This window comes from Eptesicus fuscus, chromosome 20 (assembly GCF_027574615.1).
Source record: "Eptesicus fuscus isolate TK198812 chromosome 20, DD_ASM_mEF_20220401, whole genome shotgun sequence".
Lineage (NCBI taxonomy): Eukaryota > Metazoa > Chordata > Mammalia > Chiroptera > Vespertilionidae > Eptesicus > Eptesicus fuscus.
Genome location: NC_072492.1, coordinates 19292017 through 19319865, shown reverse-complemented (window position 1 = coordinate 19319865; position 27849 = coordinate 19292017). Strand labels below are relative to the sequence as shown.

Genomic DNA, 27849 nt, shown 5'->3' with positions numbered 1-27849 from the left:
CAAATGTTTAAATTATACTACAAACATCTGTCTGGGCAAGTGTTCATTTTTAATTTCTCTACATCAGATAAGGGAGGGGGCCCAGGCTCTTGAGGAGGCCCTGCGGGAGCTCCTAGTGGCTGACACAGCTTGGGGGTGACAAGGAGAGTAACATCTAGGCAGTGTCTTTTCGTCAGGCCCTCCCTCTAGCGCCAGGCCACTGCGATGGTTGGTCTGGACACCTGGGTTTTCCAGGTGCCACAGAGAACTAAACTCAAATGACCCTGGGGTGCAGGTCAGAAGGTCTGTTCGCAGATTGTAAAGGCCACACCGCTCATGTAGGGCTGCCATCCCCAGCACCAGGAAATACGCCAGGACTTCCTGGTCAGAAAGGTGCTGGAGCCTGGCTGGTGTGGCTCAGTAGTGGAGTATAGACCCATGAACCAGGAAGAACCAGTTCGATTCCCAGCCAGGGCCCATGCCTGGGTTGCAGGTCGATCCCAATACGGGGAGTGCAGGAGGATCCAATCTCGATGTTTCTCTCGCATCAATGTTACTATCTCTCTCTCCCTTCCCTTCCTCTTTCTCTAAAATCAATAAAAACATATTTAAAAAAGAAAGGAAGAAAGGTGCTGGGAAGCCAGGAATCAGAGCCCCGCGAGGAAGATGGCTTGGGGGTATTTTTTCTATGCACGAGGGAGGCCACCACTGAGAACTGCTCCTTAGGGACTGAAGTGCTTGGGGCACTGTCAGGAGGCTCACCCTCCCCGTCCTCGGTGGTGCTCGTATCCCCTAGTTTCCTGTGCTGAGGACAGAAACATGTTCTTTCTATAGATGTGTGGCCAGTGCTGATTCATTGGCTCCCACCGAGGGAACTGCTCTGTGCTTGCCATTTTACAAATGTGATCTCTTGTCCTCAGTACCACACGGCAAGGGAGGTATCCTTATCCCTGTTTTACCGATGAGGAAACAGAGAGGTTGTGCGACTTGCCCAAAGCACACAGCCACGGAGTAGCAGACCTGGTCTTGGAGTTGGTGTCTGCTGGCCTGCCAAGCCTCCACACAATCTCCTCTCACAGACACAGGCCCTGTGGGCTGGACCTGGCCCACAGGTATGTTTTGTTGTATTCAAACAGTGTTTGTAGCCCTAGCTGGTTTTGCTCAGTGGGTAGAGTGTCAGCCTGTGGACTGAAGGGTCCCAGGTTCGATTCTGGCCAAGGGCACATGCCTGGGGTTGCCAGCTCGATCCCCAGTAGGGGGTGTGCAGAAAGCAGCCAATCAATGGTTCTCTTTCATCATTGATGTTTCTATCTCTCTCTCCCCTCTCCCTTTTTCTCTGAAATCAATAAAAATATATTTAAAAAAAACCCCACAGTGTTTTTTAAAAAATTAGTTGGCTCATAGCACATTTCACATTTTGGATTAGTTGCCGACATTTACCAATGGGTCGAGTCACATGAAAATCCAGATTTCTGGATTCTCCTGAAAACGCAGGAATTGTGGCAATGTTCACACAAGCCTCTACCCGGCTGAAGCTAGACGGGACTGTGCCCCGTGTTGAGGTGGGGCCTATGTTCTCCAGTTCACCACTCCCCTTCACTCATGTGAAAACTGCCTGGCCCTGTGGGCTATCCAACGGGCAGCCCCTGTTCTGGGCTCTGTTGTTGCCTGGGAATAGGATCCCGAACTTTCCATGGGGCCTGTGCGGAGGCTTCGTGAACGTAAAGCAGATGGAATCACTGTGACACTACGCCGTGCTGCTATTCCAAGGGTCTGAAGAACATTCTGTTTCCTCCCGTATTAGGTTGATTTAACTGGCTATTAGGCCACCTTAGTTTCCAGTCTCGTATCGCTATACCTCACAGCAATGGAGAGAGAGTGTGAAGCCAGGGAAGTCAGCAGGGACCACATTATGCCCCCAAGGAGTCCAATTTGGCCGTTACTGAGTTTGAGGTGCCTGTGTGACATCCTGGTGGAGGGGGGCTCCTGTGAACAGCTGTCCCCAGAGCTCAGGAAGGGCAGGGCTGGGAGTCACCCGCATATGTGTGATAGAGTCATGGGAGTAGACAGATGAGAAGTGACATGGAGCCTGGGCAGGAGTCAGTGAGGAGCACAGCCGGTTCAGATGGACAGCGGACATGGAGCAGGCAGAGAGGGAGGGGGAGAAGAAGCAGGAGAGAGCACCGAAGCCAGGAGAAGAGAATTTGCAGGCAAGAGGGGGGACACTAAAGGGAGAAGCACTGGCAATGGAGGGTCAGCACTGGGCACCCCAGAGTTTTAACAAGTGAGGTCAGAGAAGGAAAACAGAAATTGGATCCCAGTGGGTTGTGTCGGGATCAATTGGACATTTAATACTGAGGGATGAAGCGAAGCTGCCCCTTGGTAAGCTCATCCTTGGGGAATGTAACAAGCAAGATATAACACGTTGTGGGGCAGGCTGGCTCCTTTCTCAGAGTGGGGGCTGAGGAGCTTTAGGAACAGGCAGGCCGAATCTCGTGACCAGTGGAAACTCAGAGAAGCACATCTGAGGCTGGAACTTAGGGTGAGTGAAAAGCGAAAGCTGCTGTTCTAGGGGCCCCCCGCCCACCCCGATGACAGCAGCACACAGGTCCTCCCATTCTCTACGGAGTTCACCCGCCAAGGAGCGCGGACACTTTCATTCTTACACCCCAGCACCCCGAGGTCACCTGTCGCTGTCAGTTAAGCTGGAACGCCTTCACGGCCTTGCCGAACCAACACTCCAGCTCTCCCACGGTGCCTTCCCCACTTTTCGTTTTTCTATGCAGTTCATTCTTTTTCTTTTTCTCTTTTCTTCTCTATGCAGTTATTTTGACATTTGGTTGACATTGCTCTGACTTTATAAGACTGAGTGGGAAAACAGAAAACACTGGCCAACCCCAGTGCTACTTCAGATAAAGATGTCACCAGCCCTAGCCGGTTTTGCTCAGTGGATGGAGCATTGGTCCACAGACGGAAGGGTCCCAGGTTCGATTACGGTCAAGGGCATGTACCTCAGTTGCAAACGCCTCCCTGGCCCTGGTCAGGGCTCGTGCAGGAGGCAACCAATCAATGTGTCTCCCTCACATCGATGTTTCTCTCTGTCTTTCCCTCTCTCTTCCACTCTCTCTCTCTCTCTCTCTAAAAACGAATGTAAAATATCCTTGGGTGAGTATTTTAAAAAATTTTCAAAAAGCACAGTATATCAGGTCTTTAAGCATTAACAACATTGAGCAAATACTTTCTTTTTGAATGTGTATCTGGATCTTCTTTCAGATCTATACTTTACCTGTACACTGTAATTCCTTTTGTTTTCAAATGCACATTTGAATCTCTTTTTAAGTATATATTTTCTTTATTTATTTCCTCTGTTTCCAAAGTGTGGACTTGAATCGTTTTCCAAACATATACTCACAGAGTGTTAATTCTGAGTTGCAAAGATGTCCCTCCACTTCAGGATGTGGATCCTGTGGCGACTTCGGATGAGCCTTCCAGCCTCAGGGCCCTTGATGCCTGGGTAGAGGTGCCTGTTGACTGGCTCATGTAGTCTGGTCCCTCTGGAAAGATCTATTTTGATATTTTTCAAGTTTGATTCTCTACTGGGAGTTAACACACTGGTATTTGGAACTTAAAGGCAGTCCCTTATGGGTTTGGTTACTGTGTGTCAGCCTCTGAGAGCCAGACACAGGCTGGCTGTCCTGGCAAGGTGGCATTTGGCAGCCCAAGGTTCTGTTGCCATGGCCAGGATGGCTCTTCTGGAAGACCAGCTGCCACTTTCACCACTAAATGTCTTCCCTGCTGAGTGACGTCTGCTGTGACCTCTTCTTTTCCTCTCCTCCTCCTTTTCCCACCACCCCAATAACCCCCTCCTCGACTCCGTCCCTGTCCCCTTCCACTGTCACCCCACCAGCCCAGAACCCTTCCCTTCTCAGACTGCTCCAACTAACCTGACTTGTCTTATATGTTCTAGTCTCCCTCTGCTACCAAATCTTTCCCCACAGTGATCTTTTAAAAATGCAAATCTCATTTTGTCACTTTTCTACTTAAAAACCTTCAGTGGTTCCCTTGGCATGACATCTGTCTTTGTGATCTGGTGCCAGCTCCCTCACCCTCGGTCCCCACTCCATGCAAGACAGTATGCCCACCCCCCATAGAGCCCTGGCACCTGGTACTGCCCTTGCCTAGAAGGCCCCAAACCCATGCCCACCTAACCTACCAATGTGCTAGAGTAACTCCTTCCTATACATCCTTTTGACCCCCCTTAGGTACCCCCTCCTCCAGGCAGCCCACTCCCCACCGGAGCACACACTGTCACAGAGCCCTGTGCTTCCCCCATTGGGGGACCAGACTGTTGGTTCTCTGAAGGAGAATATGCCTTGCCTTATCCAGCAGTGACTGAAGTGCCAGGAATAACAGTCAGATGACTGAGAAAGCAACATTTGAAGGCAGCAGGCCTTCTCCACTCTGGGTTGAACAACTCTGCTTCTTCCATTTCCTCTCCATTGGCGGGATTTCCAGATTCTCCCCGTGGTGGCCTTCCTGAGCATTCCGCAGGACACCACGTGAGTATAACCTGGCTTGTCCCAATGGGGCAAGGCCCCATGAATGAAGCCATAATTGGGGTAGAAAGGGCACTTTCACTGCCTCGCTGGCTCCTGTTGTGTTGTTCCTGAAATCCCCAAGTTCCCACCTCACATTCTGCTCCTGTCTGGCTCCATTTCCACCATCTGGCCCACGTACAGGTGGTTGCGAACCCACTTTTAGGCCCATTCAACTCTCCCTTACATACAATGTCACCTTGTTAGATTCAGCCCATCTGTGTCACTTAGCAATGTCTGTTTGCAAGGAAAAGCAACAAATTCTGGCTGTCTTTTTTTTTTTAGTAGAATTTATTTTTGTTCAGAAAAAAAGAAATAGTTTTCCAACCACACCTAGGTGGGGTATTGGCTAGGGGGAGGTGTCTGCCTATCCAGCCCTGACCCTCAGCCCATGTGGTTTGGGAAGTAATAAGGGGTGTGGGGTAATGGCCCCCCCAAATAAAAATGGTGTATGTATGTGTATGGAAAGGAGAGGGGTTCAGAAGCAGTGTGTGGGGGGGGGGGGTGGGGGGGCGGGGAGGGGATGGGAAGGGAAAGGCGAGGTCAGTACGCTGGAGGTGGGAGGTCATTACATAACATTTCTTGTTGATCATACCACCATGGACACCTTTTTTGCCCATCAGCAGGACTAGCATCTTGGCAGTCATGGTAACAATAATGTTGAAGGTGGGGGGAGTCCACAGATGCTCTTGATATGAAGAATATACATGGTAAATTCCCCATCCTGCAGCAGTGAGTCCCAGATCACAGGTCATTTCTGATCCCCAACTGTCAGCCCATTCAGAAAAAAAAAAACTTGACCCGGTCTTTGCCAACTAGAACAACCACCTCAGCTGGCGTGATGTTGATGAAGGTTTTCCAGGGCAGCTAGGCGGAGGGCGAGTCCTTATAGCCCACATGGCGGCATCCTGTCAGGTCCCATCTGCCATGAGGTTGTTGAGGCAGGCGTTCCACCTGGTCATGGCACTACTGCTGGGGCCACAGGCTGGGCTCAGGCTGCCTCGGGCTGGCAGGCGGGGGTGGCAGAGAGCCTGGGACATGTGCTGCCACCTGGATCGTGTCTCTGCTAGCTATGCAGCAGCCCTCACACTGCCACTTCCTCTTTTTAAAAATAATTTGTTTGGAGGCTCTGGAAGTGTAATAAACAAAAAAGTGCTGAACAGCCGGGTCACAATTAGGACAAGGGGCAAGATACTTCGGAAATCCAGGTAGCAGGAACCATCAGACTCACTTTACAGGACATTGCTGTCGGGAGAAATCAGCTGTAACCCTATTCTGTCACTCGCAAGATTGTGGTTCCCAGGAAACAGAGGCTGGCTGGCCTGGCTGGGCCACATGCCCCCCCTTGGCAAGGAGGGAGGCACCTTGATTCTTCCAAGGCTGCACCCAGTGGGGAAGGCAGAGCTAGATGTTGTCATCAGATGCTGAGTTGGTTGCTAGTCAGGGGAAAACACTGGTCTCCATTCTGCTGTCCTTTTGTTAGAACTTGCACAAATTCTAGAGATAAAGGAAGCCAGGATGGGGAAGAGTCAGTGTGGCATGCAAAGGGTAAGCTTAGGTCAGGCTCCAGCAGAGTCCACCCAAGGCTCTCTTCTGAGCAGCAGAGCGCGTGACAGGTGATCCTGAAGGTACCTGCGCAGCCCTGAGGCACTATGGCACCAGCGGGTTCAGAGCCGACCCCACCAAGGGGCAGGCTGGGACTTAAGGAGTGTTTGTGAGCTCAGTGCTCACCACCCTGCAGTTAACACCCAGGGACAGGTTTCAGAAGCAAGACAATGTCAATCTCCAGGGCCCAGGAGGTTTTCTGGCTTTCTGGTGACTAGGAATCTTAGCTGCCCGCTTCTTCCTTCTCTCCTTGGGTCCTACTCCTAATGAAAATCCTTAGACCCTGCCTGAGCTGCTCTTGTTTGCTCCCTGGTGGCCATGCCTGGTATGACAGTGCTCTCGGGTCTCAAAGAAAAAGTCCCCGCCCTAGCTGATTTGGCTCAGTGGATAGAGCGAGGGACTGTGGACTGAAGGGTCCCGGGTTTGATTCTGGTCAAGGGCACATACCCGGGTTGCAGGCTCGGTCCCCAGTAGGGGGCATGCAGGAGCAGCCGATCAATGATTCTCTCTCATCATTGATGGTTCTATCTCACTCTCTCCATTCCTCTCTGAAATCAATTTTTAAAAAATTAAAAAATAAATAAATGGGAAACATATTTTTTAAAAAAAAAAATGTCCCCAACCTGCAGATAGGGATTTAGCTCTGCATCCTGAAAATGGCTCAGTGGATTAAGAAAGCATATTTTCCAAAAAAAATAATTATCGACAGAAGTTTTCCCCCCCAATGGATTGATTTAAGTAATGTAATTACAAGTCCTATGAAAGCATGAACAATTATATCCTGCGAGCTATGTTCCCAGTCATTTAGATTGAAAAGAGTGTAAGTGCATGACACAAGGACTCTTCTTGTCAGACCACAGTGGCAGTGACCGCCGAGACTGGCCCTCGTGGCTCTGTGGGGCTTTACTCTGGGGAGAAAGGCATACACTGTTGGAATGTCAGCCTGTCAACACATCGCATGCCCTTCTAGCAGGAACTTCCGTATCAGCACACGCATCCCATTTCCTGGGCTTCCTTGACCACACAAGACCTCCCTCTCACCACCTTCAGACATGTCTGTCAGCATTTCTTCTCCAGATACCAGCAGCCTTTGGTCCACCACCTGCCGTTTGCAGCCCTCATGGAGGAGGCATTCCCAGAAGACAAGCTAGACGTCATTCGCAAAGAAAAGAGGAAGAGGAGGAGGAGGAGGGGAGTCACTGTATTAAACACTTCACAACATTAACTCAGACCGGTGGACAGCCCCAGACACCCCACAGCTACAAGGGGCAGGGGCCCCATGAACAAGGAGTAGCGGGTAGGGCTGTGGGAGGCTTCCTGGGAAAATGGCTGCACCCACTGAACCAGTTTGTGCCAGAGGGTGGTGCCCTTGGTTTCTGGTTGCAAGGCTATTTCACTCTTCCTGATTAGGACACGTCATCTGAGTACAGTGGTCACCATCCTCCTCACCTACTGGAATCTTTTCTTTGTGTCTTGAGCTCAGAGCCTCTACTTGGGCAGGGACACTAGTGTGGCCATGCATTCCACGGTCCTTAGCTCTCCTTAGCCTTGAGGTGGGAATGACATTTACCCACATGAATAGTCATATAACTAGTGGTCTATTCTTCTCATTAGGACATAAGGCCTTGATTACGCTGCTCTGGGGAGGTGGTTGGATTATTATGGAAACCATGATTTTATTTTTTAAAATATATTTTGATTGATTTCAGAAAGGAAGGGAGAGGAAGAGAGAGATAGAAACATTCATGATGAGAGAGAATCATTGATCGGCTGCCTCCTGCATGCCCCCTACCTACTTCGGGTCGAGCCCGCAACCTGGGCATGTGCCCTTGATCAGGATTGAACCCGGGACCCTTTAATCCGCAGGTCAACGCTCTATCCATTGAGCCAAACCAGCTAGGGCAAAACCATGACTTTAAGGCTGGATACTATAGGCAACACAGACAGAGGCAATACATGAAAGTGAAACAGACCCCGCCAGCAAGCTGTGCTCCTTTCCCTGACGGTGCTGTCCACCTGACTTAGGTGGTTAGTAAGCAAGTTGCAGGTAAAGGCCATTCCCCTCAGTTAATTGCAAGAGCGATCATGCAATCCTTCGATTATGCCAAATTGTTTTGTGCTGGTCTCAGCCTATTAATAACCAATGTTATTGGCTGGACCGGCCCTTGTGGTTTTTATTATGATTGCAAGATGCACCTCAGCAATAACCATAAAGAAACTTTGAAAAAAATAAAGGTTTATTATTTACAGGACCAGGAAATATACAGCACACCTGGAGCCATGCAGCAAGGTCACAGGTAAAGAGAAAGTGCACAGGCCTGTGTTTCTGCTTTTATTAGGGTGAAGGGTGGGAGGGTCTGGGTTTTTGTTTGTTTGTTTTGTTTTTAATATATTTTTATTGATTTCAGAGTGGAAGGGAAAGGGAGAGAGAGATAGAAACATCCATGATGAGAGAGAATCATAGATCGGCTGCCTCCTGCACGCCCCCTTCTGGGGATGGAGCTCGCAAGCCGGGCATGTGCCCTTGACCACAATCTTACCCAGGATCTTCCAGTTCACAACACTCTATCCACTGAGCCAAACCAGCTCGGGCAGGGGGTCTGGGGTTTTTGCAGGCTTACTCCTTATTGGTGAATTTAGAAGTAAAAGCAGGAATTTAAGTGAGAGTAGAGAAAATAGAAGAAAACAAGTGGCCTAGATGGTCAGTTATTGAACTCAACCTGAGATCTCTAAAACAAAAGGAACCACAATGTGGGGAGGTGGCCTGGCTCTTTGTTTTTGTTGTTATTGTTGTTGTTTTTAAATATATTTTATTGGTTTTTTTACAGAGAGGAAGAGAGAGGGATAGAGTTAGAAACGTCGATGAGAGAGAAACATCGATCAGCTGCCTCCTGCACACCCCCCACTGGGGATGTGCCTGCAACCAAGGTACATGCCCTTGACCAGAATCGAACCTGGGACCCTTCAGTCCGCAGGCTGACGCTCTATCCACTGAGCCAAACCGGTTTCGGCGAGAATATTTTTCCATTAATTTATTTTTAGAGGAAGTGGAAGGGAGGGGAAGAGACAGGAAGAGAAAAACATCAGTGTGAGAGAGACACACCGATTGGTTGCCTTCCCCACACCCCAACCAGGGCCAGGGATCGAGCCTGCAACCAACATATGTGCCTTTGACCAGAACTGAACCCGGGACCCTTCAGTCCGCGGGCCGATGCTCTATCATTGAGCCACACCGGCTAGGGCTACCCTGACTTCTTTTAAGTTTGTTTTTCAGATCTAAAGCCAGGCTACAAACCCCAAAGACAGACTCAAACCTAGTTGGGAAAGTCCTTCCTGCACCCCATAATAAGTGCTGTACAATCCCAGGACACTTGGTTTTGCTGACATATTCCGGTTTTCCGTATACTGTGTTCTAAAAAAGGAAAAAGCCAGCCAACCTACACCCTGATTGGTTAACCCCACCAACTCCTGTATTCCCAGGAATAAAAACCCCTAAATCCTCATTCGGGTGCAGAACCTGGGATGCTATCTCAGTGTTCTCACCCTCTGCAGGGTCTCCATCGATCTGCCTTCGCTTTTAATCAGTGTCCCTGGTCTAAATTCTTTTTTTAAAAATATGTTTTTACTGATTTTAGAGAAAGAGGAAGGAGGAGGGAGAGAGAGGTAGAAACATCGATGAGAGAGAAACATCAGCATCGATAGGCTGCCTCCTGCATCCCCTTGCTGTGAATTGACCATGTGCCCTGACCCCTGAATGGACTCGAATTAGAGACCTCTTGGTGCACGGGTCAATGCTCAGCCACTGACCCACGCCACCTGAGCTAAATTATTTTATATTAAGGAGTCAAGGACCCAAACTCATCGGCCACAAACTGTTTCCAGAAAAGGTGTACAAATTTATACTCACACTTTAAAATCAGCCCATTTCACCCCACTCTCACTCAATTTGAAACAGATAAAATAAGAGGTTCCCAAAAAAATTCTTTTTTTTTCAAGTTTACTAAATTTATTTATTGAAAACACCACCGCAATAAATGGAATCCCTATACCACCTGTCACAAATAAAAGGTAGCCAATAAAAACAGGGCTATAACACACCTTTCCCACCTGCCCTAAGCCCACGGCCTGTTCTCTGTTACAGGGGCAGTCAGCACGGGCTCCAGAGGCATGAGAACATAGCGGCACCAAGCGGGACCGTCTTCTGGCAGAAAAGGGTTGCAAGAGAATGGGAAGGGAATCCTTTTCTTGCTCCTTGTGCTTAATGCAGGCCCTACTACCTAAACACATCTCAGGGGAATGAGGGTATCCACCGATACTCTGGGACCACTGGACTGGAGGTTCCCTCTGCATCATGCTTAATGCCGCGTGGAAACGGTGTCCTCTGAGCACACCTTCAAGCACCACCAGGTTCCCCTCCCCGTGTGCCCGCTCTCACATCGAGGCCTGGCAGCTCCCTCTCCCCATGCCTGCCCCCCAGCAGAGGTCACCGCTGACTCAGGTGGGACTCCAGGGAGAGGAGGCCCCCCAGCAGGAGTCCATGCACGCCGAGCATCATGAGCAGGAAGAGGAGCAGGATGGAGGGCACCGGCTCCACGGCGTGGTGTCCGAGATGCCACTGGGGGGAAGCCCATGTTCACCAGCTGCGGGTTGAGGTCATTGAAGGGGGACTGAGCCGCACCTAGCCTGGCTCCCCGCTGCTGCTGCTGCTGCCGCCGGAGGCCAGGACCCCCCATTGGGGCACCATGGCCCCTATTGAGCAAGCTCTGCCGAGGGGTGCTACTGCGCGTGGGGCAGGGGGATCATCACTAGGTTCGCACCATCCTCCCAGAAGTGCAGGGGCCCTGCTGGGCTGCACCTTTCCTTGCACCTCAAAAGGGCCAAAAAGGGTCACTAGTCCCCATCTCCTGCCCGTGGCCCGGAACCTGCTGGTCCCCTGCAGAAGGCCAAGTGGGTCCTGGCCCCCAAAGTCCCTCTGTGCTTGGTCATCCCCACCCCTTGTGTGGGCTGTGGACACCACCTGCCCTCGGTGCACCTGACCCTACCGCTGGGGGAAGTGGGGTGCTCGCGGGGCAGGAGGGGCCCTGCCCGGGGCCGTGGAGCCCAGCTCTGAAACCAGGCCCTTATGATAGGGAAAGGATGCGCCCCCACACCCCCACACCCCCACGCCCCAACACCTACCTGCAGGCAATTCACTAATTATTTTTTTATTACTATTATTGATTTTAGAGAAAGAGAGGGAAGGAGAGAAAGAGAGAGAGGAACATTGATTTATTGTTCCACTCATTTATGCCTTCATTGGTTGCTTCTTGGATGTGCCCTGACTGAAGAGCAAACCCACTACCTTGGCCTAAAGGGACGGTGTTCTAACCAACTGAGCTACCTGGCCAAGGTGTCACACTAATTCTTTAAAAAAAATTTTGTAATCTGTTGGGTAAAGAACGCTTTACTTGACTATTTATTTGACTGATGCTGAAATTCAGTAGTTTCTCATGTTTGTTGGTCATTTGCTTTCTTTTGCAAATTATTTATTCAAATCCTTTTTTCTTTCATTCTTTTTCTTCTTTTTAATATATTTTTATTGATTTCAGAGAGTAAGGGTGAGGGAGAGAAAATCAATGATGAGAGAGAATCATTGCTTGTCTGCCTCTTGCATGCCCCCTACTGGGGATCAAGCCCACAACTGGGGCAAGTGCCCTGACCAGGAATCGAACCCACATCTCCTGGTTCATAGGTCCATGCTCAACCACTGAGCCATACCAGCTGAGTCAAATCCTTTTTTCTATTGGACATTTTGGCCTTTTTCTTAGTGACTTGTAGTTTTAAGTATTTTATATGTAAAAACTAGTGGCCCGGTGCACAAAATTCGTGCATGGGGGGGTGACCCTCAGCCCAACCTGCACCCTCTCCAATCTGGGACCCCTCAGGGGATTGGGCCTAAACCAGCAGTCGGACATCTCTCTCGCAATCTGGGACCGCTGGCTCCTAACCGCTTACCTGCCTGCCTGCCTGATCTCCCCTAACCATTTTGCCTGCCAGCCTTCTAGCTCCCAACTGCCCCCCTGACAGCCTGCTCACCCCTAACTTCCCCCCCGCCCCCGCTGGCCTGATCACCAACAACTGCCCCCCTCCTGGCCTGATCACCCCTAACTACCTCTGCTTCTGCCCTGCCACCATGGCTTTGTCCAGAAGGATGTCCAGAAGGTCTCCCGGTCTAATTAGCATATTACCCTTTTATTAGTATAGATTGTGTTTGTTATAGATGTCCCATGTATTTTTCTCCCCAGCCAGTCAATATGTCAGCTTTGTTTATAGTCTTTAGCCTTAAAGAATTTTAAATATTTGTTATTAAGTGCAGATTAAATTCCGAGTTTCTTTATTGTTTAAAAAGAACCTAGAGGGCTTATAAGAACACGTCATAGACTAAAAATGAAGAGTAAGACCAGGCCAAGACAGACTAAAGGTGGAATATAAAGATGGGACCCCAAGAAAACTTTGTGGCCACAGATGCCTACGAGTATAGTTGGGGCAGCACAAGTCCATACATAGTCAGGAGAGAGCTCACGCCTTTGCTCAGGAAAGTCCTGGCTGGGGCGGGCATGGAGGCCGTGGCAAGTCTCCTCCCCTCAGGTACTTCTCTCACGTGTCAGGTGGGGAGGGTGCCCTGGCCTCTCCACCATGCCCCACCACGCCCCACCACACCCCTCAGCTGCCCTAGGCGGAAATCCTATGAAGGCCATTGCCGCTGCGAAGTGACTCAGAGATATATGGGGTGACAGCATGTCCCAGGGATCTTATCTTACAGCAGGATCCACCCTTCCTACCTGCAGCGGCTCCTGGAGCTCAAGCAAGTCTCCTCTTGGAGGGGAACACACATCTGGAAGAAGTGATCCATGGAGTCCTGCCCAGCCCAGCTCAGGCAGCTTACAGACATCCATCCCCAATAAATAAAATTTGCGCATTAAATTGAGTTGCCATGACAATTCACTTTATTTTATTTATTTATTTTTTTTGAGAGAGAGAGAGGAAGGGAGATAGAGAAACATTGATGTGAGAGAAACATCAATCAGCCACCTTCCCTATGCACCCTGACAGGGGATCGAACCCACAACCTGGTTATGTGCCCTGACCGCAAATCGAACCCGCCACCTGTCGGTGTATGGGATGACGCTACAACCATCTGAGCCACACCGGCCAGGGTGACAATTTACTTTTTGAGAAAACATTTAAGTTGTTGATTTTATTTTGTAATTTGATTTTTCATTTTGGTGTCACTATGAGTTTATTTTCAGATCTCAAGCGTTTTCATAGACTGTTGAAAAGTACTTAGGTCCTAGGCACTGTGGATAACCCCTCCCACCCAGCAGGGTTTACCTCATCAGAGACTCACTTCCCAATCTCCAGGTGCTACTAAGACCTGGAACTCCTCCTAGGATGGGAATTACCAACTGGGCTCCGAGAAACTAATTTTAGGGAGGAGAGAAAGGAAATTTCTGACTCTTTATGCCTCCAACCCCAAACAGATCTGGGGTTGCAGGTAGAACCTTAACAACCCGAGGCACTTTGGGAGGCTGCAAGGCAAGGCCTGGAGAATCCAGATTTGAATGGGGTACTTCTTTGATTGGCCGGGCTGGGTTAGGTGCTGTTAAATATCCCCTGGCCCACTAAATGTGGATCCTAGCCCTTCGCATGGTTTTTAATGGTGTAGTTAGTTTTGTCTTTGTTAGACGGTCTATCTCACTCACCCACTGTAAATTCCTTGAGGACCAGGGATGGGTTTGTTCCCACGTCCCAGAACAGTGCCTGACACATTGTAAGTGCTCAGCGGATATTTGTTGAGCAACGAAAAGTTTGAGTTTTTTACATTCTCCCCACTTGAGATTTTGCTAGACTCTCGCTTAGTGATAAAGCTCAGGACCTAAAGAGCACCAGGCACACCTGACATCAAAGCTGGGTTTATTTACTCACTGCAGCAGGGGCACACGCACCGAGGGGAACTGTGGGACATCTCAGTGAGAGACAGGATGGGCTTGTTGCAGGACCTGAGATTGTGCTGGGCAGTTGTGGAGAGTGCTTAAGGAAGCACAACTTTCTTCTGGGCTGAACGCTGTCAAGAAGCAAGGGAAGCCTGGCTGGTGTGGCTCAGTGGTTGAGTGTCAACCTAAGAACCAGGAGGTCACGGTTCGGTTCCCGGTCAGAACACATGCCTGGGTTATGGGCTTGAGCCCCAGTGTGGGGCGTGCAGGAGGCAGCCAATCAATGACGCTGTCTTATCATTGATGTTCCTATCTTTCTCTTCCTTCCTCTCTGAAATCAATAAAATATATATATATATTTAAAAGCAAGGGAAATTTGATGATTGAGCATCTTAATAATTTTTGTCTAGGAGGCAGGAGGAGAAAGCAGGGCGATAGTTGTCATTGGTAATGAAGCAGTAGTTTGGTCATTTTTGAATTGCATAGTGTTAAAATTTTTATTATTTTTTTAGCATAAACACATTTATTTATGAACCAAAAGATGGATTCTAATTAAACCAATAGAAATAGTTGCATGTAAAATGTTTGTGATAACTGAACACAATAATGGGGGGAAAAAGCATGAAGAGATTTGTTCATTGAACTGAGCTTGTTTATCCTCACAGCTAATTCCTGTTCAGGGGGATGATGGAATTTTTACTTTACTTTGTCATTAACTCAAGTACAGGTGACCTTGTTCATGATGCATTCCACCACTAACTTCCCATCTTCCAATTTTCTTGTTACTATGCTTTCCTTCTTATCCCATTCCTATTGTTTAATCAATGCACTGTTTATAAAGTTGCAGACAGTCTGCATTTTTCTGCCATCAACTGTAGTTTCTTCAAACTTCTCTTTCCAATTACATGAAAATTGTGCAGTTTTCAACATGCAGTCAGTTTTGTTTTGTTTTATTTTTTATTGTTTTGTTTTTTTTTTTAGAGAGAGAGAGAGATCGATTTGTGGTTCCACTTACTTATGCATTCACCGGTTGATTCTTGCATATGTCCTGACCGGGGATAGAACCCGAAACCTTGGTATATCAGGACAACTAACCAACTGAGCTACCCCGCCAGGACCATGCTGTCGGTTTTTGTGGTGAGATTTTTGCCATCAGAAGTGATGACACTGTCTGGTTTGGCCATGGTGCCCATTTTCCGCAGAACGATTCCTCCTACTTCAGCCTGTCTTCCTGACAGCTGCTGAATGGTGGCCAGGCGGGCAGGGGCAGCGGGCTGGGTGAGCAGAGCAGAGTGTGGTGAGGGCAGTGTGGCTGTCCTTATTTTTGTCTTGTTCTATCATGGTCACGGAGTGACATCATCTAATATTGATCTTCTGTGAAATTGTTTATGTTCAGCATGGAACACTGACTGTTGAACAGTTGCCAGGCCAGTAGGGTGACCAGCCATCCCACTTTGCCTGCGACTGAGGACTTAACTAGAATGTAAAACTTTTAGTGCGAAAACTGAAACAGTCCCAAGCAAACTGGACATTTGGTTACCCTATTGGCCAGCTACCAACTTTTGGGATTTGTTTCCTCCACTAGGTACTTGTCAAATCCTACCCAGCCACTGGAAAATATACCTGTAGACACATGCATTTTAATATCCATGTGCAGGCATCCACCACATAACACTAACATGTATAAATGCATTCATATAAATGCATTCATATAAATGCATACATTACAAACAAGTACATATGTAGTATACATACATATGACTCATATATATACTGTACCTCTAGGCCATTGGAGAGATGGGGAAACATTGATGGGACTAGTGAGTAGGCCTGTGTGGATGAAGCTGGGATTGGAAAGGGAAGTTCAGGCAGGTTATGGAGGAAGGACTTTGGATAGTAAATAACAAGAGTGTCATGGTGTCATGGAAAAAGCCCTGGATTTGAAATTGGATGATCCTGAGATTAAATCACAGCTCTGCCATTTACTTCTTTTCTCTGCTTCCCTTTCCTTATTTATAATATGAGATGCTGTAAAGATGTGATTAAGTTCCAGAATGTTCTAGGTGCTTAATAACAAGTCAAAAACTGTTGTTATTATGAGGTATGTGGGAACTAAAGGTATATGAATGGAGCCTTGACCTCCACGAAGTGATGTTTCAGGAAAATAACCTTCATATAGATCATTATCATCAGCATCCCATTTGAGACCAGGAAATCAAGGCCCACAAGAGGTAAAAGTATTCGCCCAGGACTGAGTGTGGATGATATTTGCGTTGTAGGAAGTGTGCAGACCTGGGCTGAGGCTGAGGGACCCAGCTGCTATCAGGAAGCCCTGCTTGTCAGGAACTCGGCCTCCTCTCAACTATACCGAGCTGCTCTGCAGCATTCCTGAGGACTGAGTCCTGATTTGCATGTTATTCCAAGGAGGGCCATATTCTTCCAGAAGTTCATTGTCCTGGCCCCTTGCCATCATCTGTGCCCCCGAATGTCTCCAGTGGGCCTTAAGCCTTATCCTTTCTTCTGGGCATGGGTGGCAGCTCCCCCACCAACTTTTCAGTATTGCCGAGAAGGGACTGCAGGCTTGGTGGAAAGCTGAGTTGACAGTTGAAGGATCGAGGTTCAGGTTCTATCTCAGCCACTTACTAACTGTGAGGTCTTGGACCAGTCATTTCCCTTTTCTGAACCCCGAGTTTGCCCCTCTGTTCAATTATGATAATGGCCACCTCAAGCAGTGTAGTAAGAATTCAATGTAAGAATGAATGTGAAAATGCTTAGCTAGGGCTCGACCCACAGTGGGGACTCATTAATGTTGCTGAACACTCGGAGTACAAAAATCAGAGAAAGACACCTGTAGGAAGTGTGCAGACCTGGAAGTGCCAAATGTGTATGACTTTTGGAAAGTCTCTTAGTTTCTCTCAGGAGCCTCAGTTTCCTCAGCATGAAATGAAAAGAATTGACCTGGATAATCCCCAGCCTCCCTTCCAGCTCTGATTCCAGAAACCTGCGATCTGAACTGTCGGGATATCTTCCTCTGATCCCTGAAGGGCACACATCCATCTAGAGTGTGAAGAGTGTCCAAGTTGGGGACATACACAGAGGGAGGATGTCCCCACCCACTCTAGAGACCTGTATGCTTTGCAAATTAAATGGTAAGGGCCGTTGCTTTTGTGACAGACAGTTAGACAGACATGAGTTGAGCAAAGACTATGGGCCAGGTACAGAAGGTCACCATGGTGGAAGATCCCAGGTGCCTAGTGACGGACAATTGTAGGGTGGGACCTCACCCCCAGGGTGACTTTTCCTCCCCTAGCTTATGGATGGTCATTCAGTTTGTACCCCTGACCTTTCCTCCCTAGAGATAATATCTATGCCTTGATTGTATTTCAGCTCCAGAACCAGAAGAGCAGTAAAACCAGACCAGCAATCCCATGGTTGCCCTCAGGACCAGCTCCATTGAATAATGACCCCCTGGTGCCAGCCAATCAATCAGTGGGGACCACAACCTTGAAAGGACACACCGGGGAAAACTGATGAATATTCTATTGAGATCTTCCCTTGGGATCTCCCCTAACATTTCCACCCTTAAAACCCTTAGGACAGAGGACTCAGCTTGATCTCCCTCCAGGGAGCACCCCTGTGCCTTTCCATTTTCTTCTCCCTCCTCCTACCCCTCCCGATACCCAACCTATAGGTGCATCCTCACTCTCAAGCTCTAAGAGACTTTCCTTTACCTCTATAACTTGTTTCCTAAGCCCATTTCTTCTAGGAATCATTTTTCTACCTCTGTGATTTTATAAACAAATGTTCTCTAATAGTTTGGATCTTGGCTCTGAATTCTTCCCTAGCCAGAACCCAAGTACCGAGGTTGCTGAACCCAGTCCAGTCTGACCCCGCGGGTCTAACACTCAGTGCCTTTCCCGCTGCCTACAACACTTTGACATCTTGTTGAAGGAAATAGGTCAGTATATGGGGGGACTGCTGGATGCTTGATAAGGGAATCTAGTGGGTCCATCTGTCAGTCATGTATTGTCTGTCAGCCTTCGCTTTCAGACCTCTGCTCCAAGAAGAGAGAAGAGCACTGGGTTACACAATGAACTACCAGCCAAGGTGGGCGAATCAGATCCCCACTCTGCTCCTCAGGCTCTCACAGTCTAGTGAGAACATGCTGGGACAAATGTTACCACCAGAAGTACGATTTGTACTAAAAAACCAGAGTAACCGGTATGTCCTAAAAGTATTCTGGTCCAGACGGGCCATAATGTCAGGTAAGGGTGGCGGCCATAATCTGGTCTTGAGCGATGGGGAAGAGTGTTTATGGAGTGGAAATGGAGGTGGGCAGCCTATTACAGAAGTCAAGTCTTCGTTCGGCCTTGTGGGAGTGGGGGCATGTGGTGCCCTGAGGAGGTTTAGCCAGGAGGGGTGCACACCTGCACCCACGTGTGGAAGTTTAAGAGCTGAGTAGGAACCAGCAGTTCATGAGGAAAGGGAGAAGGAGGAAACCAACCTTTGTCCCAGGGCCTCCTGTGCACCCTATATCCTCTGACACAGCTCTCACCCCAATCCTTCCTAGTGTGTTTTTCTCATGCTCATTTTATAGAGGAGGCACCTGAGGTTCAGAAAGACCAAGATCTGGTGGCACAGCTGGTGAAGGGCAGAGCTCAGATGGGAAGTTGAGGCCAGAACCCCAGCCCCTCCTCCCTCCTCAAACCTCTTGGAAGCTGCTCCTAGGCTTCAGGGAGTGGCAGGAGCGGGAGGGCCCTTCGTTCCGAGAAGGACTGAGAGGGCGTCCCTCTTCTGGGCAGCCTTCCAGTTGCTCTCCTAGTCAGAGAGTCCCATAATCCAAACAAGCACAGGGCCACTCTATTAGCCTTATCACCACGTCCACACCCAAGACAATCTGATTAAATCCTGCTGTCATCAGTGAAAGCTCTTCTACAAAAGGCTCTGCTGTCTACAAACACGTGCCTCCTTGCTTCCTCCCAGGCAGGGCCCACTCCCCACCTCCCAGCCTTCAAGGTCAGTCCACGTGACAAGAGGGAAACTTTGTCACTATCACAATGGGGAGAGGCTTGGTCTGGCAGAGTCCTGCCTACATTTGTCAAAACTAATGATCCCTTGGGCAAATAAACGGAAGCTGAATCCCCAGAGGGCACACTGGTTTATTGATTCTGAGACTCAAGGAAACCTGAAGAAGGGCTGTACCCACCCAGCGCTGGCCAACAAGAAATAACAATGACTACCTTTTATCGAGTGCCACCCAGGGTGGGCCCTTCCCACTGCTTCTAGTTCTTTCAACAATTCTGTAAGGTAGGTTCGAGTCCTCCCTTCTGGCTCCATTTTCAGTGTCTTCTCTACTTTACAGAGACAGAACTGAAGTTCAGAGAGGTGCTCTGTCCAAGGTCACGTGGGTACTAAGCTTACAAAATCAGCATTCACACCCAGGCCTGTGTGATTCTGTTCAAGAACCAAATTTACTGCAGCCTTAGTTACTGATTCCATTTTCAATAAGCCTAGGTTTGCTACATTGGTTTCCCAAGAAAATAAACAAATAACATTTTTAAAAAAACACACAAAATTCAAATGAGTATATTTGAAGATCTAATTTATTAAGTGATTCATGCATTGGGCAGCATCCCAATATCTAGCAACTAGGAGGGTGCTCCAAGAGGTCATACAAAATGGAAGATTTTTACAGGAAGAAAGATGGGTCAACAAAATATTAACAAATGAAAAGAAAAGACTACTTTTAGGCCAGGATGGAGGGAAGGCAATGGCAAGGGTGTTTATCACACGAAATGACCCCAATTAATTTAATATCTCTCTTACCTTTAGATTTTGTTCTGTTTTTCCTCTTCAATTTTGCCTCTCTTTAGGACACATTTATTTTCTTTTTCCTCAAAAAAAATGTATTTCCATTTCTTATATCTTCTTTTACTGAAAACACTTCCTTGTATTCAAAATTGTTTTTTTATTATTCTAGTGGTTTTAATTCCATACGGTGTAATTTTTAACCCTTAAAAACCTTGATTTTAATGAAAACTAAGAAATAAACAATTATGAACTGTCTTTTATATTATCATTCTGTGCTTTTGCAAACATATACATACTTTCTATCATGTATAGAAACGTGCTTTATCATAGAAAATTTCTCAGTGTGGCATAAAACATGTTTGCTAGTAGACCCAATTCTGTACTAGGAAACCAAAAGTAGATAAACTTGAGTTTTACAATTAACATTCCAATTTTTTTCTTCCTTATTTGGAAATGATCTAGACATTTAATAAAGACTTCAAAAAACTTTTGGGGTTTCTCCCTAGGTTTAGGAAAGTCTTTAACTACTGACCTTAGTTTTTGACCAAGGGGTAAAAGATACCTGAAGGGGTTCATCCTCAACTTCAGGGAGTTTTATTTTAAACAGCAACTGTCTAATAGTCTCTTCAGAGTGGAAAAGCAGTTCAAAGAATTAGTGAAATGTGAGTACTCAGGTGAAAAGTAAGGGGTAGCCCTGGCTAGCGTGGCTTAGTTGGTTGGGCGGTATCCTGTGCACCGAAAGGTTTCTGGTTTGATTCCCGGTCAGGGCTCAATCCCTGGGAGGGGGCCGATCGATGTTTCACTCTCACATCGATGTTTCTTTCTCTCCCTCTCCCTTTCTCTCTCTCTAAAAATCAATTTTAAAAAATCTTTTTTAAAAAAATAAATAAGGGAGAGGGAGCAGGAGTCACATCTATCCTATTATTTGTCTTAGATACCTCTTTAATTTTCATTAGCCTTTGTAATCTTTTTTTAAATATATTTTATTGATTTTTTACAGAGAGGAAGGGAGAGAGATAGAGAGTTAGAAACATCGATGAGAGAGAAACATCGATCAGCTGCCTCCTGCACATCCCCTACTGGGGATGTGCCCACAACCAAGGTACATGCCCTTGACCAGAATCGAACCTGGGACCCTTCAGTCCGCAGGCTGACGCTCTATCCACTGAGCCAAACCAGTTAGGGAGCCTTTTGTAATCTCAATAAAGCTTTTTTGGAATACTAAAGGCTTCTGTAAGCTTCTGCATGTGAATTAAAATAAGTATATCATTCTGTTTGCTCAGTTACATTCAATGCAGTTTTTATTTTTTACTTACTTTATTTTTTTAATCTTCAGCCAAGAATATTTTCCCCCCATTGATTTTAGGGAGAGTGAAAGGGAAGGGGAGAGATAGAGAGAGAGAGAGAGAGAGAGAGAGAGAGAGAGAGAAACATTGATGTGTGAGAGAGAAACATTGATTGGTTGCCTCCCACATGTACCCCGACCAGGACTAGGGATGGAGCCTGCAACCAAGGTACATGCCCTTGACCAGAATCGAACCTGAGACCCTTCAGTCCCAGAGCTGACACTCTAACCACTGAGCAAAACAGGTTAGGGCTAAGTGCAGCTTTTAAATTATTTTGTTTAACTGGAACACTCCTCGCAATGGACATTGCCAACTCTAGGCTGTGTCCAGCAAGATTTTGCCTCCTTTGCAAATATCTGCAGCTTCCAGGACTGTGGTTCTTAAGCATAAAATAAGCAGGTATGCTAAAAGGTGGTACACTCAGTTCTTTGGATATAAAAGATCTTTCTTTTTTATTGATTTCAGAGAGGAAGGGAGTGGGAGAGAGAGATAGAAACATCAATGATGAGAGAGAATCATTGATTGGCTGTCTCCTGCATGACCCCCACTGGGGATCGAGCCCACAACCCGAGCATGTGCCCTGATGGGGAATCGACTGGCAACCTTCTGGTTCATAGGTCTACACTCAACCACTGAGCTACACCGGCTTGGCGGATCCTGTTTCTTTCTTTCTTTTTTTAAAAAAATATATTTTATTGATTCTTTACAGAGAGGAAGAGAGAGGGATAGAGAGTTAGAAACATCGATAAGAGAGAAACATCGATCAGCTGCCTCTTGCACCCCCCCTACTGGGGATGTGCCTGCAACCAAGGTACATGCCCTTGACCGGAATCGAACCTGGGACCCTTGAGTCCGCAGGCCGACGCTCTATCCACTGAGCAAAAACCGGTTTCGGCGGATCCTGTTTCTTAATATTCACCTGAGACCTCCTGCTGGACCCAGTACAGCTCAAATCAGACCCAGTCCAATCCTGGACCCAGTCTGGTTCTTAAATTGAACCCAGTTCAGTTCTTAAGTTGGACCCAGTCTACTCCGGCTGGTAACCACCACCAATTCCCATGGAACCTAGAATTGGGAAAAGGATTGAACCAAAAAATCCCAAGGAATGAGGATTGTGGACTGATTTCAGAATAAATGAAGAACTGCAGCTGCCACCAACCGTTCTCAACGTGGAATCTGGGGGCTGATTCCAAACATATGGGGAGTGGCGGACTGAATCGTCAGCAGTTCCCATCGTGGAATCCAAGGACAGAGCTCAGGCCTGGGGTTTTCCACTGGGAAATTGTGGTCTTGTCACCAGAAAAGAACCGGGACCGAGGCGGGTCTGCCCCTGGCACGGTCTGGAATGTGTAAACCACTTGCTCCTAAGTGTCCTTAACCACAGGCACAGCTGGTGGTTCAGCAGCGAGACTCCTTGGTTAGGGAAGATAAGACTGTGATTTATAAGCTGGCTGTAAATTGCTTGGCCTTGTTTAACTATCTGTCTGTTTCCCAGTTCCAATTGCCAAGGACTTTTTCTAGCTTCTTACTAACCTGCCTGTCTAGGGGCTTGCTCTGGGCAGAACCTCCTGCCAGCTCAAGCTTACCTGCCCTGTAAAGGCAAGTCATTCAAATCCGGAACTTGAACGCAAGATAGAATGGAGCTCAAACCCAGAGGGGCTTATCAGCAGCCCTAGGAAACGGCAAGAAAGACAGTGAGCTTGAAGTGGGGCTTGTGGGGTGCCATGCTTATGTTTCTTGTCCCCCCAAAACCATCAGAAGTTTGCTTTGGTCTCAATGCTGCCACCACATCTGTTAAAGAACAGAATTCAATGGAGTAAATTTGAAGATCTAATTGGCTTTATTAAGTAATTCATGAATTGGGCAGCATCTCATCTAGAAGGGTGCTCCAAACAGTTATACAAAATGGAAGGTTTATCACCCTGGCCCGTGTTACTCAGTGGTTAGAGTGTCGGCCCGCACCCTGAAGGGTCTCAGGTTTGATTCCCAGTCAAGAGTATGTACCTGGTTTGCAGGCTTGATCCCTGGCCCTGGTCGGGCCAGGGTGGGAAGCAACCAGTTGATGTAGACAGTCAGCCCAAGAACCTCCTCCCTGCATTACCAGGTAGCAAGTTTGTCCCCAGTTCTTCCAAGTCTCCATGCCCAGCATCAGAGCGTTCGCTGGATCCCTGCATCGCCTCCAGCAGCCAGGGCAGATGGGCAGTGCCAACTCTGGGAGGGTTACTCCCTATCTCCCCTTCACAATCTTGAGGGTGGGGAAAACCTATTCACTTCTTTTCTTTTTGGGGGGCTACGGGCCTGGAGGCTTTTATTTCTCCACTCATTCAAGGGTGGTGGGCGGTCCCCACTACACTGCCACCTGGCTGGACCCCTGGCTTCTGGCCAGATCCGCCTCCCTCTGCTTCCGCCATTTCTTCCACTTGAGCAGCAGCTGCTTGAGCTCAAACGCCTTCATTTGAATCGTGTAGTGGAGGTGCTCGCAGAAGTTCCAGTCGTGCTGCAGGCCAGGAAGTTGGGGAAGCTGTCATGCTTGCATCTGAGCAGCAGGAGAAGGTAGTGGGCGCAGTAGTCTCGCTGCTGAACCACCAGCTGTGCATCGTCCATCTGCGGCTGCGTGGCCACCATCTCGCACTCCTTGCACCCGGGGAAGCTGTGGTCGGGCGGGAAGGTGGGCATCCGCAGGGGGTCTGGCTCCCCTGAGGCATCGCCCAGGTAGCGCCTGGCCAGGTGCGCCCCCATGGCTGCTGTCGCCACAGATTCCTGTGGCAGTCAGGTCACCTCGTTCCTATCCAGAAGCACTCCCCGCTCCCTATTCTCTTCTTTGCCTTGTTACCTGAGAGATGGTCCTCATCTGTCCTCACTGAAGAACCAGGGACCAGCTCCAGAACATGCTGGAAGAGACTCTCTGATGTGGACTTTATAAATTTTCATAGGGGCATCCCATCCACCCACCCATCCATCCATCCATTCTTTCAACACATTTTTGTTGGGTATCAACTCGAGGCTGAAGAGGTGCATACAGACAGTCATATAGACAGACTCTGTCCCCATGGAGCTGACAGTCTGGTGGGGGTATGGGCAGGTTATCAGGAGGGAGAAATGCAGTGTGATGTGTGCTGTGGATGTAGAAGACACTTAGCGGGCAACCCGAGTTAGTCTGTGATGAGAGCTCATGAAGGAAGTTCAGTCTTAGGCTGACTTGAACGATGAGCAAGACTTAACCAATCAAGTGGGGAGAGGGAGGCAGGGAAAGTATGTCAAGGGGAAGCAGGAGCATGGGACCTCCTAGAGATTTTAGACAATGCTGGGCCAGGTGAGGATCTGAAAACGGTTGAATGGCGGCAGGAATGGTGAGAGCTGAGGCAAAAGAGGAAGGCAAGGACAGGGTCTGGTAGGCTCGTTTAAGCACCTATGGAGCACCTTCCAAGGTGCTAAGGGGGGTATGAGACAAAATGCGTGGACCCAGTTGGAGAGGCAGTGTCAGATGTGGGGAGCAGTCAGGAACCCTGGAGTCAGATTCTGGGTCCAGCATTCTCAGAGCTGTGAGCAAGATGCCCTCTTACTCTGTGTGGGACCCCTTTTCACCTCTCCCTACTGTCTCAGGGCAAGCAAGCCACCCAAGAAGGGCACTTCAGGTGCTTGCATCACCTGAAAGGGGAATGCATCACCTTTCACCATGGGGTGGAGGTGAGGGTGAGGGTGGGGGTGGAGGTGTCCTTGTACACAGCCTCAGTGTGCCTCCCTAGCCCTGCTCCCTGAGGCCCTCTGTGCATGAGAATATTCCTGTCCTCTCCTTCAATCCAGATTTCACAGCCGTCCCTGTACCCTGTCTTCTCTCCTCTAGGCTGGGCGTTTCAATCCCAGGTCTCACAAATTATTCCTGCTCCCTACTATGGCCAATCATCTCGTCTTTCCAGGACCACTTGGGCTGTGCCCCCTGGGGGCTCCAGGCCAAGCCTGCTCAACTCCGGTTGCCTCGAGAGCTCTCTCGGATGCTTGTCTCCAGTGTCCAGGTCTGAACTTCCTAAAAGCTACCTTTGGGCCCCAGCCCCGGCTCTATCTCTAGTTTACCTACCACCTGCTTCTGAGGATAAGCTGGTTCTTGTAAGCTGGGAGCATCTCCTCTCTCCCTAGTACTTTCTCAGCTGTTCTTGGGCGGCCCTCTCCAGGAGGGTCAATGGTCAACGTGCAAAGTAGGCGTTTTCTGGTTATGACTCCTCCCTGAGACAGTGCAGAGACCTGTCCCAGGAAAGACCCCCAAGAAAGGCTGAAGAAGGACAATCTCAGCACCTCCCACGGGTTGCTCACAGTCCATTGGGAGCCATGAGAAAAGGAACAGTTATTTGCAGGGTTAATTGAAAGAAAAGGAGGTGAGGCAGACTGGAGCCCTGAACAAGGTCTGGCAGAGTGGGACCCTGGCTGCAACTGGCAAGGGAAAAGTTCTGTGACGGCTGGAGACTTCCCACCTGCCTCAGGACACTGCTTCTGATATGAAGTCATCACTGAACGCACCTGCTGCTGGGGATGTGATAGCACCCCAACATTGGTCCTCAAAAGAGGATCAGCCACAGTCCCAAGAGCCTATGACCGTGAAGGGGGCTGTAGAAGCAAAGCCGGGTGGGGGGGATGGTGTCTCAGTAAAACAGTAGCCATCTAATTTGGAAACACCAAGTTTTGCCATCACAGGGGCCCAGGGAAGGCTAGGCAAAGAGCATGGACAGTCTTGGATGTGAATCTGGGTTTTCTCTGTTACCCACAAGTGGTGTGACCCTGGGCAAGTAACTGCATTGCTCGGAGCCTGCATCACAGCGTTGGTGTAGAGTTGGGAGAATTGGGATGCAGATTACACATAGAGTGGATGTTGTTCCTCTGGGGAGGCCCAGCCACGTTCCCCTTGTGGCTTCTCCAAAGCCTCGGGCTGTGGGAGAGGCCTTGTCCAATGTGAAACAGAATTGGGGTATTGTCTTGGGTATCTGAAACCCATTGTCTATCCCTGTGCCTCCTGACTCTTCCTCACCGTTGCCCTGAGCAGGTGGCCGGTAGGTGGCATGGGAATGGAGAGGCCACAGCCTGAAGGGCGGCATGGGGGTGGCCCGTCCTTCCTGTCTTACTGTAGCTTCCCACCCAGCCTGGTGCCAGGAGTCCTGCCGCCTGGATCTACCCAGAGCTCTCTGCCCATCCTGCAGAAGGCATTGCATGTCTCTCACACAGACCTTGGTGGCTCCAGATCTCACTGGCGTAACAGCCCAGGTCACTGTATAACCTGGAGATGTGGTTATCAGCTTTCAATCCTGTCCCCCACAAACCCATATTTCAACCACACAGAAGCTCCTGTTCTCTGAACTTCAGGCTTCCACGCTTTGTTTACTTCCTGAAGCACTTGCTCTGGCATTCTGCCTTCTTATCCTGGCACACACATCATCCCACTCTGATAATCAACAGAAACATGGATTGAGCTTCTACTGTGTGCAGTATTGGGGGTGGGGACGGGTGAAGGTACTAAGAGGCAGAGGCTCTGGCTTGAAAGACAACTGGCAATTCCTTCCAACCCCCAACCGTCACCTCCAGCACAGACAGACAGACACACACACACACACACACACACACACACACACACACACGCACACACACACACACATCCCATCCTCCAGGCCTTATTTCACTCTTCCACCTGCTTGTGATCCTTCCTCCATCACCTTGTGGCCAAATTAGGCTCAAGTTTTAGCTTAGATGCCACCTTCTCCAGGAGCCCTTGCCCCGCACTCCCAGTACCCTCCTTCCGCCTGGAGTTCAGGCACTGGTTTGGACTCCCAGGGCACTCATAAAGCACAGTCGTGCACTGCTTAAAGATGTTTCCATCAAGCCCTGGCTGGTGTGCTCAATGGTTAGAGTGACAGCCCATACACTAAAGGGTCATGGGTTTGATTTCGGTCAAGGTCATGTACCTGGGTTGCAAGTTCAATCCCTGGCCCTGGTCCCAGCATGTGTAGGAGTAAATCAATCAATGTGTCTCTCTCACATTGATGTTTCTCTCTTTCTCCCCCCGCCCCTTCCCTTCCCTCTCTCCCTCCCTTCCACTCTCTCTAAAAATCAATGGGAAATATATTCTCAGGTGAGGATTAACAACAACAGCAAAAAAGATGTTTCCAACAACAACAGACCACATATATAAGAGTGGTCCCACAGATTATAGATTATAATGGAGCTGAAAAATTCCTATCTCCTAGTGATGCCGTAGCCATTGTAACATCATAGCACAATGCATTACAATTGCCTACGGTATTCAGTACAGTAACATGCTGTACAGGTTTGTAGCCTAGGAGCTATAGCTTGTACTAGACCATCCAGGTTTGTGTAAGCACCTCTATGATGTTCACACAATGACAAAATCGCCTAACAACACATTTCTCAGAACACATCCCCGATGTTAAATGGCGCATGACTGTGTTTGAATTCTGGCTGTCTCTGCGTCCCAGGGCCTCAGTTTCCCAACCCATGAAATGGAATAGTAACCCCTAACTCATGGTATAGTTTTACCGA

At 48.6% G+C, this 27849-nt stretch overlaps 2 pseudogenes; both read right to left on the bottom strand.

The window, feature by feature from the left end:
* Positions 1–3397: 3397 nt before the first annotated feature.
* Positions 3398–5536, bottom strand: LOC103291822 (profilin-1-like; annotated as a pseudogene).
* An 18120-nt stretch (positions 5537–23656) lies between these two features.
* LOC103291823 (NADH dehydrogenase [ubiquinone] 1 beta subcomplex subunit 7-like) lies at positions 23657–24101 on the bottom strand (annotated as a pseudogene).
* Positions 24102–27849: the final 3748 nt, after the last annotated feature.